At 39.3% G+C, this 15237-nt stretch overlaps 1 pseudogene; it reads right to left on the bottom strand.

Moving 5' to 3' along the window:
* Window positions 1-376: 376 nt before the first annotated feature.
* On the bottom strand, window positions 377-12445 carry LOC122896676 (annotated as a pseudogene).
* Window positions 12446-15237: the final 2792 nt, after the last annotated feature.

Genomic DNA, 15237 nt, shown 5'->3' with positions numbered 1-15237 from the left:
GAAGACAGAAAAAGCAAAAGCTTACATTAGATAATACCTTAGCATTTTCTGTGATTCTTTGATGTCAGAAAGAAACCTAGTTTTCTTTCTTTCTCTCTTCCTCCCTCCCTCCCTTCCTCTTTCTTTCTTTCTTGTTTTCTAATGGTAGCACTAGGATTTTTTTTTTAAGATTTTATTTATTCATTTGAGAGAGAGACAGAGAGAGCACCAGCAGGGGGAGAGGCAGAGGGAGAGGGAGAAGCAGACTCCCCACTGAGTGGGGCGCTCCAAATGTGCTGGATCCTAGGACCTGGAGATCATGACCTTAGTCAAAGGCAGATGCCCAGTCATCTGAGCCACCCAGGTACCCCAGCACTACAATTTATTAAGCTGTGTCTTAGTAAAGGCACTGGGCCTTGCCCCTGGTGCTCTTAATGTATAAAGCCCAGCAATTTTTCCAATTCTTCTTGAGAAATGACACCAGAAAATTGACAGCTAAGTGGATGTACACAAGCTCATCACCTATCATCTTTATGTGGCCAATGACTACTGCCAGACACAGCACCTTCTTCATGTGGAATTTGATCATGGACTTCACTTCATCCATTTTGGCCACTATGTTCTCATTGTGGGTCAGCAAGGAAGGGAAATTGCCAGCCTTATTCAGGCCTGGGCCCACGATTCATGGGATCTGCTTGATCGGAGATTCTGAAGCCAAAAAAGGCATAACAGCTTCTTGACTAATTTTTTATTCTTGGTGAGTTTCTTCAGCCTTTGATGTCCATGTGGGGACTATCCACAGCCTTGCCCTCATCACAGTGCTGCTGGTCCCCCAAAACACATATAGACAACTTGGGACCAGGACTTAAGCCTGACAGTGCCTGAGAAAAGTTGGTCCTTCTGAGGGACCAACCTGCAGCTCCACTGTCTCCAAAAACTTCCGGAACTTGCACTGGTTCCAGTGCAGGACTTCCCAAACAGTCTAACACAGGGTGTCAGGGGAGACTCAGCTGTTCTTGTTGCCATGCCGCAATACCCACAAAAGAGCATCACTAGGTTTCTTTCAACATTGAAGAGAGACAGTATGGCACAGAACTACAAAGTTTTTCCAAAATGTGAGGGTCAGAGATAGGGTGGAGATGGGAGTTAGCATATTAAATAAGAGTGACAAATATTAATTGAGCCCCTATTAGATAAGCACATTTCATTTATTCTTATTTACTGCCCATGCCTATCCCAAAAAGTTAAATATTATCTGTCTTGCAAATAAGAAACCAGATATTCAGTGAGTTTAACTAAATAACTCAAGGTCACACAACTGGACAATAATATAATTGAGATCTGAGGTCACATTTATCCAATTGCATAGCATAATGGGGAGACCTAATATTTATTTAGTACCTCTGCATGTTCTATGTTAGGAGCTTCACGCACTATCAACCACTGATGGCCCAACAGCCGATTATGTAGGGACTATTTATATTATCATTCCATGGGTGAGGAAATTGAGGATGGGAGGGGTAGAGTAACCTGACCCAGATCTCAGAGACAAGAAGTGGTAGGTAGGAGATTCAGAGTCTGTTTCTCACATAACATGAGATTATAGGAATCAATCATATTTTGATGATGAGCTTTGATTTTTAAAAAATCATTTTTGAGAAAATATTACATATTCTTATGATACAGAAAATAAACTAAAACTAGCGCTTATGTAAAGCGATTCTCAGTTATTACAATATTGTTGGAAGCCCTGAAATAGCGGCACATCATTTAACTGACAAAAATTAAAGGATGGATTGCTCAGTATGTAACATGTAGTTTGGCTTTGGCTTATATTCAAGAAGGAAGAGAAATCTCAAAGATGTCTCATTAAAAAGAAAGAGAAGGGGGTGCCTGGGGGCTCAGTCGGTTAAGCAGCAGACTCTTGATTTTGGCTCAGGTCATGACCTCAGGGTTCTGGATTCAAGCCCTGCATCTAGGTTATGCTCAGCGGGGAGTCTGCTTCAGGATTCTCTCCCCGCACCGCCTGTCCCTCCCCCCCATCCCCACTTCTCTCTCTCTTTCTCTCCAAAATAAGTAAATAAACCTTTAAAAAGAAAGGAAAGGATTTCTTCATTTATTAAAATGTTAGAAAATAATATTTAAAATATATTTTATAGAAGTAAAAATGGAATAAGCTTGTTATAAAAGCTTTATGTTAAAAAAAAAAATGTTTTTCCCAGGGGCACCTAGATAGCTCAGTCAGTTGAGCTTCCAACTATTGATTTTGGTTCAGGTCATGATCCCAAGGTGGTGGGATTGAGCCCTGCCTCTGTTTCCCTGCTCAGTAGTGAGTCTGCTTGTCCCTCTCCCTGTGCCTCTCTTCCCTCTCATGCTCTCTCTCTAAAATAAATAAACAAATGAAATCATTTAAAAAAAATTTTTTTTCTCAGGTCAACTATTATGATTATAGGATATTGTCTTAAGAACAAGGATAATGCTAAAAATCAAGTGAAATACATAACTTTGCTTTACCTTGAAATGTTTTCAAAGGGATACTTTAAGGAAGCATTGAAAACCAAATTGTTTGGCTTCTGAATATGTTCTTTTTGCAATAGTAGTTAAATAGAAAATTGCAAAGTATGAGGCACACCATTTTGCCATTACAATGTGGTGGATAACATAAATATCCTTCCGAAAGTTAAATGAAAATACAAAATCAAATGGTAATACTTTTGTTCGGCATCACTTTTTAAAAATGTGCAGGGCAAGTGGCACTTCTCATTACACATAGTATTAGAAATCAAATTTTGAACTGAATTTGTCATTTTAAAGATGGCAACTGGTAATAAATATCTTTCTGGAAAGTGTATCATTTCAGAGAATGGCAGAATGTTGACTATAAAAACTATTTCTATCTTGCTTTAATGTAGGCCTAACATAAGAACAACTTTATTGTGCTCACATTAAACATTTTATTTAGACATTAAACAGAAGTTTTCTGATGTCAAGTCTTTACCAAAGCTGAATAAAAGCTTGTTTGCAATTGTTTGGATGAGGCTTTCTTGTGCCAATGTCATAATAGATCTCTTTCCAGTGTGCTAACTTCTGAATTGCAAATTTTCAGAAATGTGTTGTAGCTATAATTCACACTTGCGAGAACTAAATGAATACAATCACTTTTCAGCAAGTAAAAAACCACTTATAGCTCCTATTGAACAAAAATAGAAGGTATTTATTGATTATGTTAAAATAGATCATTGTTACTTATTTTCTGGAGCTACAAGCTTAACTGACTGTTTCTATCAAAGGTCATGAGTAATAAGATTTCAGACTACTGTTAGTAAGGATGTTCAGGGTAGGGGCCCCTAGGTGGCTCAGTTGGTTAAGTGTCTCCCTTCAACTCAGGTCATGATCCCAGAACCCTGGGTTGGATCCCCACATCGGGCTCCCTTCGGGGGTAGTGTCGTGGCCAGTGCGATGAATCGACCAGGAAAACCGTAAGGGCTAAGAGGACGGTGAAAAGAAATTAAGAGACAAAGAGATGGGGGCAGGAGGGACACTGAGGATGATGTCCAACAGTGCCAATTTTATTCCACATCTTACAATCATTTATAAGGCAGACCAGAATAGGAGGACCTAGCCAGATGACTGCAAGTTCCTATAACAAGTTTACATTAACTACAAGCAAACCTCGTGATGCCAGGTAGTTTTGGCTAAAGCCATTAGCAAGACAATCAACCAGGGAGTGGGTTATGGGAGGTACAGGCACATCAAGGACTAACTAAGAATTCAGGACCCTGGCCACATTGTTCCCTACTGTGGGAAGTCACGTAGGCGAGCGCATGACACACAGCACAGACCCTTTCTCAGTGCACTCAACTTTCCCGTCCTTAACCTTGTCAAGGTGTCCGGACTTTGAGAGGTGACAAAGTCAGGGCCTGGTTTGATCCTCGACTCCAACCGTGATGTGGCCAAGGTCAACATATTAAATTTTCAACAGCATAATTTTTCCAAATAATCTATAGATTCAGTACAATCCCAATCAAACTCAATCAAGTCATTTTGTGGATATCGATGAACTGATTCCACTTTATGCAGAAAAGCAAAAGAGGGATGCCTGACTGGCTCAGTGAGTAGAACATGCAACTCTTGATCTTGGGGTAATGAGTTCAAGTTCAAGTTGAGCCTAGAACTTACTTAAAAAAAGAAGGAAAAAAAAAGTGAAAGATACAGAATAGCCAATACACTATTGAAGGAGTAGAACAAATTTGAACGACTGACACTATCCAACTTCAAGACTTACTATCAAGCTATAGAATTAAGACAGTGTGGCTTTGGTGAAAGAAAAGATAAATAGGTGGATCAGACAGAATGTAGAGCTCGGAAACAGACCCACATGAGTATCAACTGATCTCTGACAAAGAAGCAAAGGAAATATAATGCAGCAAAAATAGTCTTTTCAAAAAAAAAGTGTGCCAACAACTGGAAATCCACATGGGAAAAATGAATCTAGACACAGAACTTAACACTCTTCACAAACATGAACTCAAAATGGATCACAGACCAAAATGTAAAACTCAAAACAACAGTGAGAGAGTCACTATACACATATTAGAGTGGCCCAAATTTGAAACACTGACAACACCAAAATACTGACAAGGATGTGGAGCAATGGGAGCTCTCATTCAGCTGGTGGAACAGCGAAATGTTACAGTCACTTTGGAAGACACTTTGGCAAATTCTTTCTCTTTTTTTCCAGCTTTATTGAGACATCACTGACAAATAACATTGTATAAGTTTGAGGTGCACAACATGATGATGTTGATGTGTATATTGCAGAACGATCGCCACAACAAGGTTAGTTAATACATCAATCTCCTCCCATAATTATTATTATTTATTTTTGTGGTAAGAATCTTTGAGTTTGGGCCCCTGGGTGGCTGAGTCAGTTAAGCGTCTGCCTTGGGCCCAGGTCATGATCCCAGGGTCCTGGGATTGAGTTCCTCATTGGGGTCCCTGCTAAGTGGGAGTCTGCTTCTCTCTCTGGCCCTCTCCCTGCTTATGCTCTCTCTTTCTCTCTCAAATAAATAAAATCTTCAAAAGGAAAAATATCTTTGAGATTTACTCTCTAGTAACCTCCACATATGTCACACAGTATTGTTAACTATAGTCGCCATGTTGTACATTTTGCCCCAGACTTGTTCATCTTATAACTGCTTACCTTATGCAACACTATACTAGTACTTTGTCCTCTGTGTTTAGGGGTCTTCTTTCACAAATTCTCTACTCCTCCTCCATGTAGCATTCCTCCAAAGGTTTGTTTTACCTCTCTGCTCTTCTCTGATACTGTACATCAGTATCTCACCATACTCATAACTCCATATAGCATCTTGTTACACATCATTCCCAGCCTAGAGCTCCAGCTCAATCTCCCACCTTCAGTCCAAAATGAACAAGTGTCCAGAGAGAGAAGCAGACTCCCACTTAGCGGGGACCCCAATGAGGAACTCAATCCCAGGACCCTGGGATCATGACCTGGGCAAGGTCATTGCCTCAACCACTAAATCAAAGAAATAACATGTCTTCCTCAGGCATATCTAAACTTCTCATTTCTTTGCTTTTGTTTGTATTGCAACAACTTTCCTATTTACCTCCAGGAAATATTATCAGTGAGAGTTTTGACACTTTATCCAAATTCCACATTAATCAAGTCCTGGTAATTCATCACACTGCCTCTTAATTCATTCTTCATTCTTAAGATCAGGATAGAGCCAGTGATAACTCATATTTCCTCCTTGTGTTTACTCAATCCTGGCCTCTGTTGCAAGCCATCTTGTTTACCACTAAGGGAGTTTTAAGGATAAACCCCTGCTTGGATCACACTGGCATATTATAAGAAGAGTATTGGAGGCTGAAAAATATCTATGGATTCAAGTTTAAACTTCTTGTTCTAAAATTTACATTCCTTCACCATCTAGCCTTATTTACATCAAAGGAATGCCCTCAAGGGGAGGATTTGAAATAGATGGTGCAGAGGGACCACTAGACTGACTTGTCAACACCAAATCCACCATAAGATGTGGCCCTGGCAGAAGGTAGTACAGCAGGGTCTGCCATTGCTTTCCAACCCAGCATTCACAGTCTGCACCCCTGAGGTGCCCAGGTATAGGATTCAGAGGATTTGAAAGGAAAAAAATAACATTTATCTTTTCACTAACATCTCACTGAAATGTATCATTTTCTTCAAGTATGAATGTGGGCAACCTAACAAGGAAGAAGTAACTATGACTAGGTCACCAGTAAACATTCTGGGTATTCTGAAATCACGTAACAGTTACATCACACATCTTGAAATGATAAAAATTATGGGACCACTCTCTCTATCATGTTGTTCATTGTGTTAAGGCAGACATATACTACACCACAAATGCATTTCATTTTTATTTTGACAGCACTGTTTCCAAATTATTGTTTTCCTTTGCTATTTATACATTTGTGTTTATATACAAACAGTATTCTGAGTCTGTATTTTTTAGACTGCCAAAGGGATCTGTGTCCAAAAATAGGCTCAAAACAGCTACACTGTACACAGCAGGTTCCAGAAGTAGGGAACTGATAACACAAAAATGCGGTCTTGAAGGTGGCCCTATAAGTTTAAGCACTTACCTGCTTATTGTTATAAGAATTTTCCTTTCTAACGTATATTATTGCCCTGATATTCACAAGCTGAGGGCATTGAACTGATAGGAGTAACATCCTCATAAGAAATTCAGAACTGTCATGCCAGAGACACACATCTCAGACTTATGATCTACACAGAATATTAAAAATAACCGGAGAAAATTATCAGAAAAATGATGTACAGGTTATACCACATTGTACAACCTCTAACTGGTTAATTTTCATAATACTGCATTAGGAGTGAGCTCTCTCTATCTTATGAACATGCATCTTTTATAACCATCTTTAAATTACGTTTATGAATCATATTATGTCATTGCAATCAAAATAAATTTAAGGATTGCTGTTACTAAAGCACAAGTTAACCACTTAGGCCCAATCATATTCACTTAAATTTCTGTCTTGTGCAAAACAAACTTCTTCCTGACACAAATGGAAATCTACTTGCATATTTCACTACTTCAAGTGAGTAACGGGCCATAGTACTACATTTCTACAGTTTGTTCTGTATCAATTATGTAATAATGGACAGGAAAATAAGCTTTTCAAATTACAATTCATATCCACACTAGTGAGGTCACTTTTTTTTTTTTTTTTTTAAGATTTTATTTATTTATTTGAGAGAGACAGTGAGAGAGAGCATGAGCGAGGAGAAGGTCAGAGAGCGAAGCAGACTCCCCATGGAGCTGGGAGCCTGATGTGGGACTCGATCCCGGGACTCCAGGATCACGCCCTGAGCCGAAGGCAGTCGTCCAACCAACTGCGCCACCCAGGCGTCCCCAGTGAGGTCATTTTATTTATCTTTATTCAAAAGAGAATCTTAACTTTTATCCTGTCTTAAAGTGTGATATCATTAACATCGTATCTGCCATGGCCTTAAGAAAAATGAACTTCACACACAGTGTTTGCTTGCTTGCTTTGTTTTGCTTCTCTTTCTCTCACTGAGATAACGTGGTATTTGTGAAATTAGCTTTCATATTTTCATGTTGAGGACAACTTATTTAATATATTTTCATTTCCTGAAATGTGTTGTTAAAGAAAAAGTAATTCTGACCTCTGAATTTTATCCTCTGAATATTTTATTCAGAGGGGATTTAATCCTCTCAATTTTTTTTCCCTCTTTAAGTTAATGGTGTCACCTTCCTTAGGGTCTCTCAGCACCATTACCATATTTGGCTCTTTTTTCTCCCTCATCTTTCCCTATCCAATCATCATCAAATGTACCTGTGGTGGAAATTGTCAAGTAGCAACCAGGAATTATTCCCCCAGCTGCTGGGGTCTTATGGGGTCCTTTTGGCTATAAACCTTCTCTCGGGTTTCCCTCAGCTGAAGAAAATGGCTTCTTCCAATATCATGCCTCCTTCCAAAGCAAACCAGCTTCCAGTGACTGACCAACACAGGGCTATAAAGACCTGACCCATTTGCCCTGTCTGGGAGCAGTTCTGGAGGGTGACCTCGGCTTTAGTGTTCCCCATGAAGCTGAGGCCTTTGTTGGGATTGTATCACAGCTCAACATGTAACTTTCCCACTTTTATTTCATACCCTTTTTGCACACCCCCCACATTTGATGATACCAACAGCAGTTTCTAATAAGCATCTTGCATGATAAACCCCATCTTCAAAACTGCTTTCTCTGGAACCTAACCTGTGACAGACCATTTTACCTTTTATTTCTTTTAAAACTGTCTTCCTGTTCCTCACAGACCTAGTTCCATCTACCATTAACTTTCATTTTGAGTACCCATTCTACTTTTATTCTATACCAAGTCAGCTTTAAAATAAAATGTTCCTCCCACAGACATGTGGATCTTGATTGGAGGTCAGTGAAGGAACACATTTCACCTTCACCTTCTCTTAAAAAAGTTTCCTTACTCACCTATACGCTGTGATACCCACTGAAGCACATAGTGTTCCTAGCCCACCTGCTCTCCACAACGGTTCCCATACATACTGTTTTCCTGCATCTCTCTGTTTGAAGACATTCTTTGTCATGGGAGCATACGTAGCCTGTTTATGGCAGAAATATCTAGGGGATAATATCACAAGAGTGTCCCTCAGATAATGAAGCATGAGATATAGTGAATACATATCCAGCTTCTTGACTCCACAGGGTGACAATTCTGAGGGGTATTCTACATTGTCTCTGATAAGGCCCCTAAGTGAGGTAGTCCGGATTTCAGGAGTAATCTGTTTCTAATTCTACCTTTTACTGGCTTTCACTCTTCAGGGTCCTACTTGCCCACTTCAGAGTGTTTCCTAAGACCAGCTTCTGAATAAATTATACGCATTCAAATCCCTATCTCAGAGTTGCTTTATGGGAAACTAAAAATAAGGTACTTACATTAATAACTGATGATCTAGAACAGGAGTCAACAGGCCTGTGTGCCAAAACTGGCTTGGCAACTGTTTTTGTAAATAAAGTTTTAGTGGAACACAGTCACTCACATTCACTTAGGTATTGTCCCTGGCTGCTTTCGTGCTATATAATAGGGGAGTTCAGCAGCTATAACAGAGACCAGATGACCTGCGGGCATAAAACATTCACTCTCTGAACCTTTACAGGAAAGATTTTTGTTACATGATCTAAATCGGTCCAAAAAGCCTTTAGATGATCTCCCAGATTTAACTGCTCTATCTCTCCCTGACCATGTGTTTTACATATTACCTCCAGATTTCTAAATTTATTAACTCATGCCTCTTGACTCCTGAATCTTCAAAGGCTCCCACTGCAATAAGAAGCTAAACAAAAACTCTGCCCTACAAATTCTGCCTGTATGTTATCCTACATTCCTTCCACACACCCTCCAAACATTCCTCTCTATTCATTATTTACAGAAATTGTCTCTTCTGTGTTTAAATTAGGGTTGTTTCACCTGCTGGAATGCCCTCCTGCACCCATATTGGCTGATAAATCCCAGATCATCCTTCAAGGTTTGAATAAAACCCTATACCTCCTAAGACCGCTCAGATCCACACTGCTGTGATTAATCTCTTTCCACCATGCTCCCCAGCACTTTGTTTAAATTTTCCATATATCAGAGTGTACCTTGTGCTGAGATGATTTATGGATATCTATTTCTACCACCAGATAAGAATTTCTGGGAGGCAGGAGCCATATCATATCCATCTTTCTACCCAGTAATAATATTAAATATAATTAAGAAGTATAGATAAGAATATTTTTTATAAGATCTTATTTATCTATTTGAGAGAGAGCGCAAGAGAGAGTATGAGAGACAGAAAGCACAGACAGAGGGAGGGGTAGAGGGGAGAAACAGACTCCCTACCCAGCAGGAAGTGTGACACAGAGCTCCATCCCAGGACCCCAGGATCATGACCTGAGCCGAAAGCAGACACTTAACCAACTGAGCCACCCAGACCCATAGATAAAAGTTCTTATCAATCCGAAAGGATGCCTGAGCAAGGTTCTGAGGCCCCCAAATGCACTAGGTATGAACTTCTTAGTTGTTACCAGATTGCTGGGGGATCCAGAGGGTTCTGTGGGAGGGCCTGTGGTGCTTAGAGTGGGAAGGGTTATGCTACAGTAAAACCAACTATTATAATAACTTAACAAGCAGAGCTTAGTTGGTTGAAGGTCAGCCTTATTCAGAACTACTGTGCTTATCAAGCTTTTCATAATTATAGAACCTCAGTAAATAACTGTTTTATACTTACGAACAATTGAAAATGACCACAACATTTTTTTTAAAGACTGTTGGTACGTGCAGACACATACACACACTCGATGCACATCTTTGAGGAGAATAGGGAGATTTTTGTGTATTTGTCAAAAATGTATTATCTAGTTTTCTTATGTCATATTAGTTAACAGCTGTTCAAAAAACAATTATACTTAGTGTTTAAAAATGTGTACAAGTCTTCCAATGGTAATATCAATAAAAATGGAATTAGTCTTTCCTTGACTAGCTCAATTTTTCCAGAGCATAATGACAACATTAATTTAACTGTAAAGGAAAACTCTGGGCAAAGCTATCATAATCATGTTTTACAAATATTTTTCAAAATAATGAGACAGGCAAAGCCTCTTATGTAACCAGCAACATTCACGGTATTCCGCCCTCACTCTGCACTACACCCTGACTTGCCTTTACTCCCCTAAATTCCTTCTGAAATTTTCTACACAAATATGTCAAAAGAGCTTTTATTTGATTATTAGCATGTCTTGAAATGTACAGCCTTACAAATGCTAATGAGATGAATACAAAAAAGGCTATACAAAGGAAAAGCATATCAAGTGTAATTATTTAATTATTCTGTTCATTTCAACAGCTACTGGCCCAGGAGCTTCTTTCAAGGTTGTCATAAACATTCTTAATCAACAATGCACAGTTCACGGTGCCTCTCGTATTCCTTCTCATAAGTAGCAGACTTTGCTGCCTTGTATACGGCAGGACACTGAGGTTCATTATGTTTTGTCTAAAAATAGTCATGCTAATTCTGAGGGACTTGGTGCTCTTCACAAAAAGAATAGTTCAATTGTAGAGCTGTCATTTGGTGATTAAAATTGAAATACAGGGACTCCTAGGTAGTTCAGTCATTAAGCATCTGTCTTCAGCCTGGGTCATGATCCAGGGTCCTGGGATCGAGCCCTGCATTGGGTTCCTTGCTCAGCAGGAAGCCTGCTTCTCCCTCTCCCACTCCCCCTGCTTGTGTTCCCTCTCTTGCTGTGTCTTTCTCTGTTAAATAAATAAATAATATCTTTTAAAAAAATAAAATTGAAATTATTTAATCAAATTACATCCCCAGATTACATGCGAAAATGGTGGCTGAAAGCTTTAGACTAGATTTATTATACTCTCTTGTGAATCCTCCCCCCTCAATGTTATAAAGTAAAAGAAAAGGAAAGCAATAGGTTACAAGTAGAACAAATAAGCCAGAATTCCAGATGAGGACACATTAAAGTGAGACTCAGGTAGTGTTCATAAAACACTCCTGCCAGCCGCTGTTGTTACTTTACCTCATAGAAGCCATACACGAATTTTTGAGATGAATATTTCTATTCTCTTTTAGAATATGGAAACTGGAGATGAAAAATTTAAACATCTTCTCCCCAGAATGGGTATGAAACCTTAACTCAGGTTTTCCAAGACAAATACTCTATCATAACTGGGTTTTGGTGGAGGTTGGGGGGGATTGTGGGAGATTTTTTTCATGTAATTTTTTTAAAAGACTTTTTTATTTATTTGAGAGAGACAGCATAAGCAGGAGGGACAGAGGTAGAGGGAGAAGAGAATCCAAGCAGACTCTGTGCCAAGAGCAGAGCGGCTCGATCCCACAACCCTAAGATCATGACCCAAGCTGAAATCAAGAATTAGATGCTTCACCGATTATGCCACCAAGCACCCCTTTTTTCTTTCATAAATTCTTAATGGACTGTGTAAAACAAAATTCTTAACAGTTATGGTAAGTTCAGAAGATGTTAATGACTACTGTGGTGGTGACATTTGATGGGAAGCACACCAGAAGCTAAGGAGTAAGCCAGTGGACATTGTTGCGTGTTCTGTTAGAGTGGCAGAGGATGATGGAGTGAAGCAGAACTCCAACTTTATACCATGTTTAGGCCTTTTTAAAATTTCCCTCCCGCTCACTGATAATATCTGAATTAAGTCTACTATCTTTGTACTTCCTTCTTTGCTCTAGTTTTCTGCACCTTCTGTGTATGGACCTTCCCATCAAACAATCTTTTGTTCTACCATTCTTACCCAGTCTAGTTCTTAATTCTCTGATGTCTTCCTGCCCATCCTACCCACTCTACGCCCTCACTGGTTTCAAATTCACCCATATCGTCCTACCTAAACTTGAACTGCTATTTCCTTTAACATTTTTTCAGTCATCTCCAAAAAAATGATCTGTTGTCTATTTCTCCAGACTCAAAAGAAGGCAAACAGGACATGAATAGAACATCAGAGATAATTTCAGACCAGTATTCTTCTACTGTCATTCATCATAACTTCATAACTTGAACTTGTCTCTCTGTATCATCTATTTACTTCTCGATCATCATGTTTTAATGTTTTTTTTTAAAGATTTTTTATTTATTTGACAGAGAGAGAGAAAAATCACAAGTAGGCAGAGAGGCAGGCAGAGAGAGAGAGAGGAGGAAGCAGGCTCCCCGCAGAGCAGAAAGCCAGACACGGGGCTTGATCCCAGGACCCTGGGATCATGACCTGAGCCTAAGAAAGAGGCCCTAACCCACTGAGCCACCCAGGCGCCCCTAGATCATCATGTTTTAAATACAAATATCCAATCCCAGAATCAAGGTTTTCTTTTACTTGTCTCTTGCCTTTATCCTTGGAAATTTAAGGTGATGTCTTAAAAATGTCTGACAGTCACCTTGGTAATTAGGATAGAGCTTATGGACAGTTATTCCCTTGACTCTCTTACTTATTTGACTTCCCAACTCTCGGAAGTTATCTATCCTAGGTTACCCTTACCCCTACTATGTATGTTTCATAATTCCTGCAAAAAGGTAAGGAAAGCACACATATGGGTTAGCCCTAAAATTTTCTGTGCTCTCACTGTCTTTTTTACCCTTGCCTTGCTGTACTTTCATCAACTTCATGTTTTCCTAACATTGCAGTTTCCAAAGGACTCTTCAGATCTTTCCCTAAGTAGTTTAATTCCCAAGCCTCATCTCTTCTCCTTATGCTGAGTAGATGGCCTCGTTTCCTAGTCTCTGTGGTAATCAAAGACATGCAAGATTTTGTATGTGAATGTTTACCTGGCCCCAGCTCTGGATGATTAATTTAAAGAACAGAACATACATACATACACATTTCCATGGGCTACACCTGATCTCATGCAGAATGGGTTGCATTGACCTCTAAGCTGATGGAGCCTTGAAAACTATGGAAACCTTGAGGAACTTTTTGCCTTCATATTTATATACTCAATCCAGTCAATGCCATTTGAACTATTTAACTTATGGAAAAGCAAAACGAACTGGGTTTGAGTAATCCTTTTGAGAGTCTTCGTAATTGGAGTAGTAGTGTTTGTATGCTGGCCTGGCATACAAGTCTTACCAAATATACTTCGATTTTTCTTTTGCCTCTGCCCCTATCTGTCCATATCCATTCTTATCACTCTAGTTCATAACTTTGTCACTTAATGTCTAGACTACTGCAAATATCTACCAAATTGATTTCATAGACCTAAAATATTTTCTTTCATCTTAGACTGCCATAGTATTTTTCCAAAACTATCTTTATGTCATACTTTCACACGAAAATTTCCTACGACTCCCCACTATTCAGTGAATGATGCAAGAAATTACTGACATGAATATACCTTTATAGCCTCAAGTCCCCAGATTTCCCAAAGGCTCAGGGTCCGAGTCAATTTGGAAAATTCCCTATTCTGAGAATTTGCTCTTGTCATCCACTTTCCCTGGATTTATAACCATCTCCAAGTTTACTTATAAATGCACTAGTCATTCTCCAAGCCTCAATTATAATGCTAGCTCCTATAGGTTGCCTTTCCTTAATACCCTAGCTTAAAGGAATCCATCACTTTATGGATTCTTTTTTTTTTTTTTTAAAAGATTTTATTTATTTATTTGACAGAGAGAAATCACAAGTAGACGAGAGGCAGGCAGAGAGAGAGAGAGGGAAGCAGGCTCCCTGCTGAGCAGAGAGCCCGATGCGGGACTCAATCCCAGGACCCTGAGATCATGACCTGAGCCGAAGGCAGCGGCTTAACCCACTGAGCCACCCAGGCGCCCCGACTTTATGGATTCTTAACATTCATCAGTCCTATGGCATTTTCTTCCCTCTAGGGAGCAGCTTCCTGAGCTTGGAGAGAACAATGCTCCAAAGGACTTTGGCCATTTATACTGGTGCATAAAAACAGTATTTGGACTTTAACAGATGTTTAGGCAAGTGGGGATGAAGAAAATGCACTCACTAGGATCCCAGAATTGCTGCTAGTTTTATGTTTCTCACATGGCAAATTTGACTCTATTAACTTTTACCAGCCTTCGATCCCTAAAGCTCTTTCTAGATTATATGTTTGTTTCTTGCATTACTCAGATCAGTTAACCAACATGCTTTCCTCTGAAGCCATCACTGGTTTAAATCCAAAGGAAAGATGGACATTTTAAAATCTATATAAGCATGGTGGAAAAATGGATTTGTACAAAGACATTTTGGCACCATTGATGTCACACCATATAAGCAGATACCTACTTAAAACCAGCTATACTGAGGTTGATGGGCAGGAAAAAACTCAGTCAATTTTGGCACTTGAACTTTCTGTTTAGAAATTTAGTGATATCTATTTACTGGAGCATTAACATCCCTGAGAAACTTGTTATATAGTTCTTCATTTAACATAAATAAAAATTTGCACCTACTATTGAAATATTCTGAGTCAACTCAACTACTGAAGCCTGGGGGGAAAGCCAGCTGTGAAACTGAGGCTAAGAGCAGTTAAGTAGATTGTTTCAAATTATATAATAAATATTCAACTCCAAAGTCAGTGCTTTGTAGTTTTTTGTGATGAATCAAATACAGCACAGCATGTAAGTCTTTCCTTTCTTTTCCTTCCTTCCTTCCTTCTTCCTTCCTTCCCTTTTCT

This window comes from Neovison vison, chromosome X, assembly GCF_020171115.1.
Source record: "Neovison vison isolate M4711 chromosome X, ASM_NN_V1, whole genome shotgun sequence".
In the NCBI taxonomy this organism is placed as follows: Eukaryota; Metazoa; Chordata; class Mammalia; order Carnivora; family Mustelidae; genus Neogale; species Neogale vison.
The sequence above is the reverse complement of the archived record's forward strand: the minus strand, read 5'-3'. Positions and strand labels throughout refer to the sequence as shown.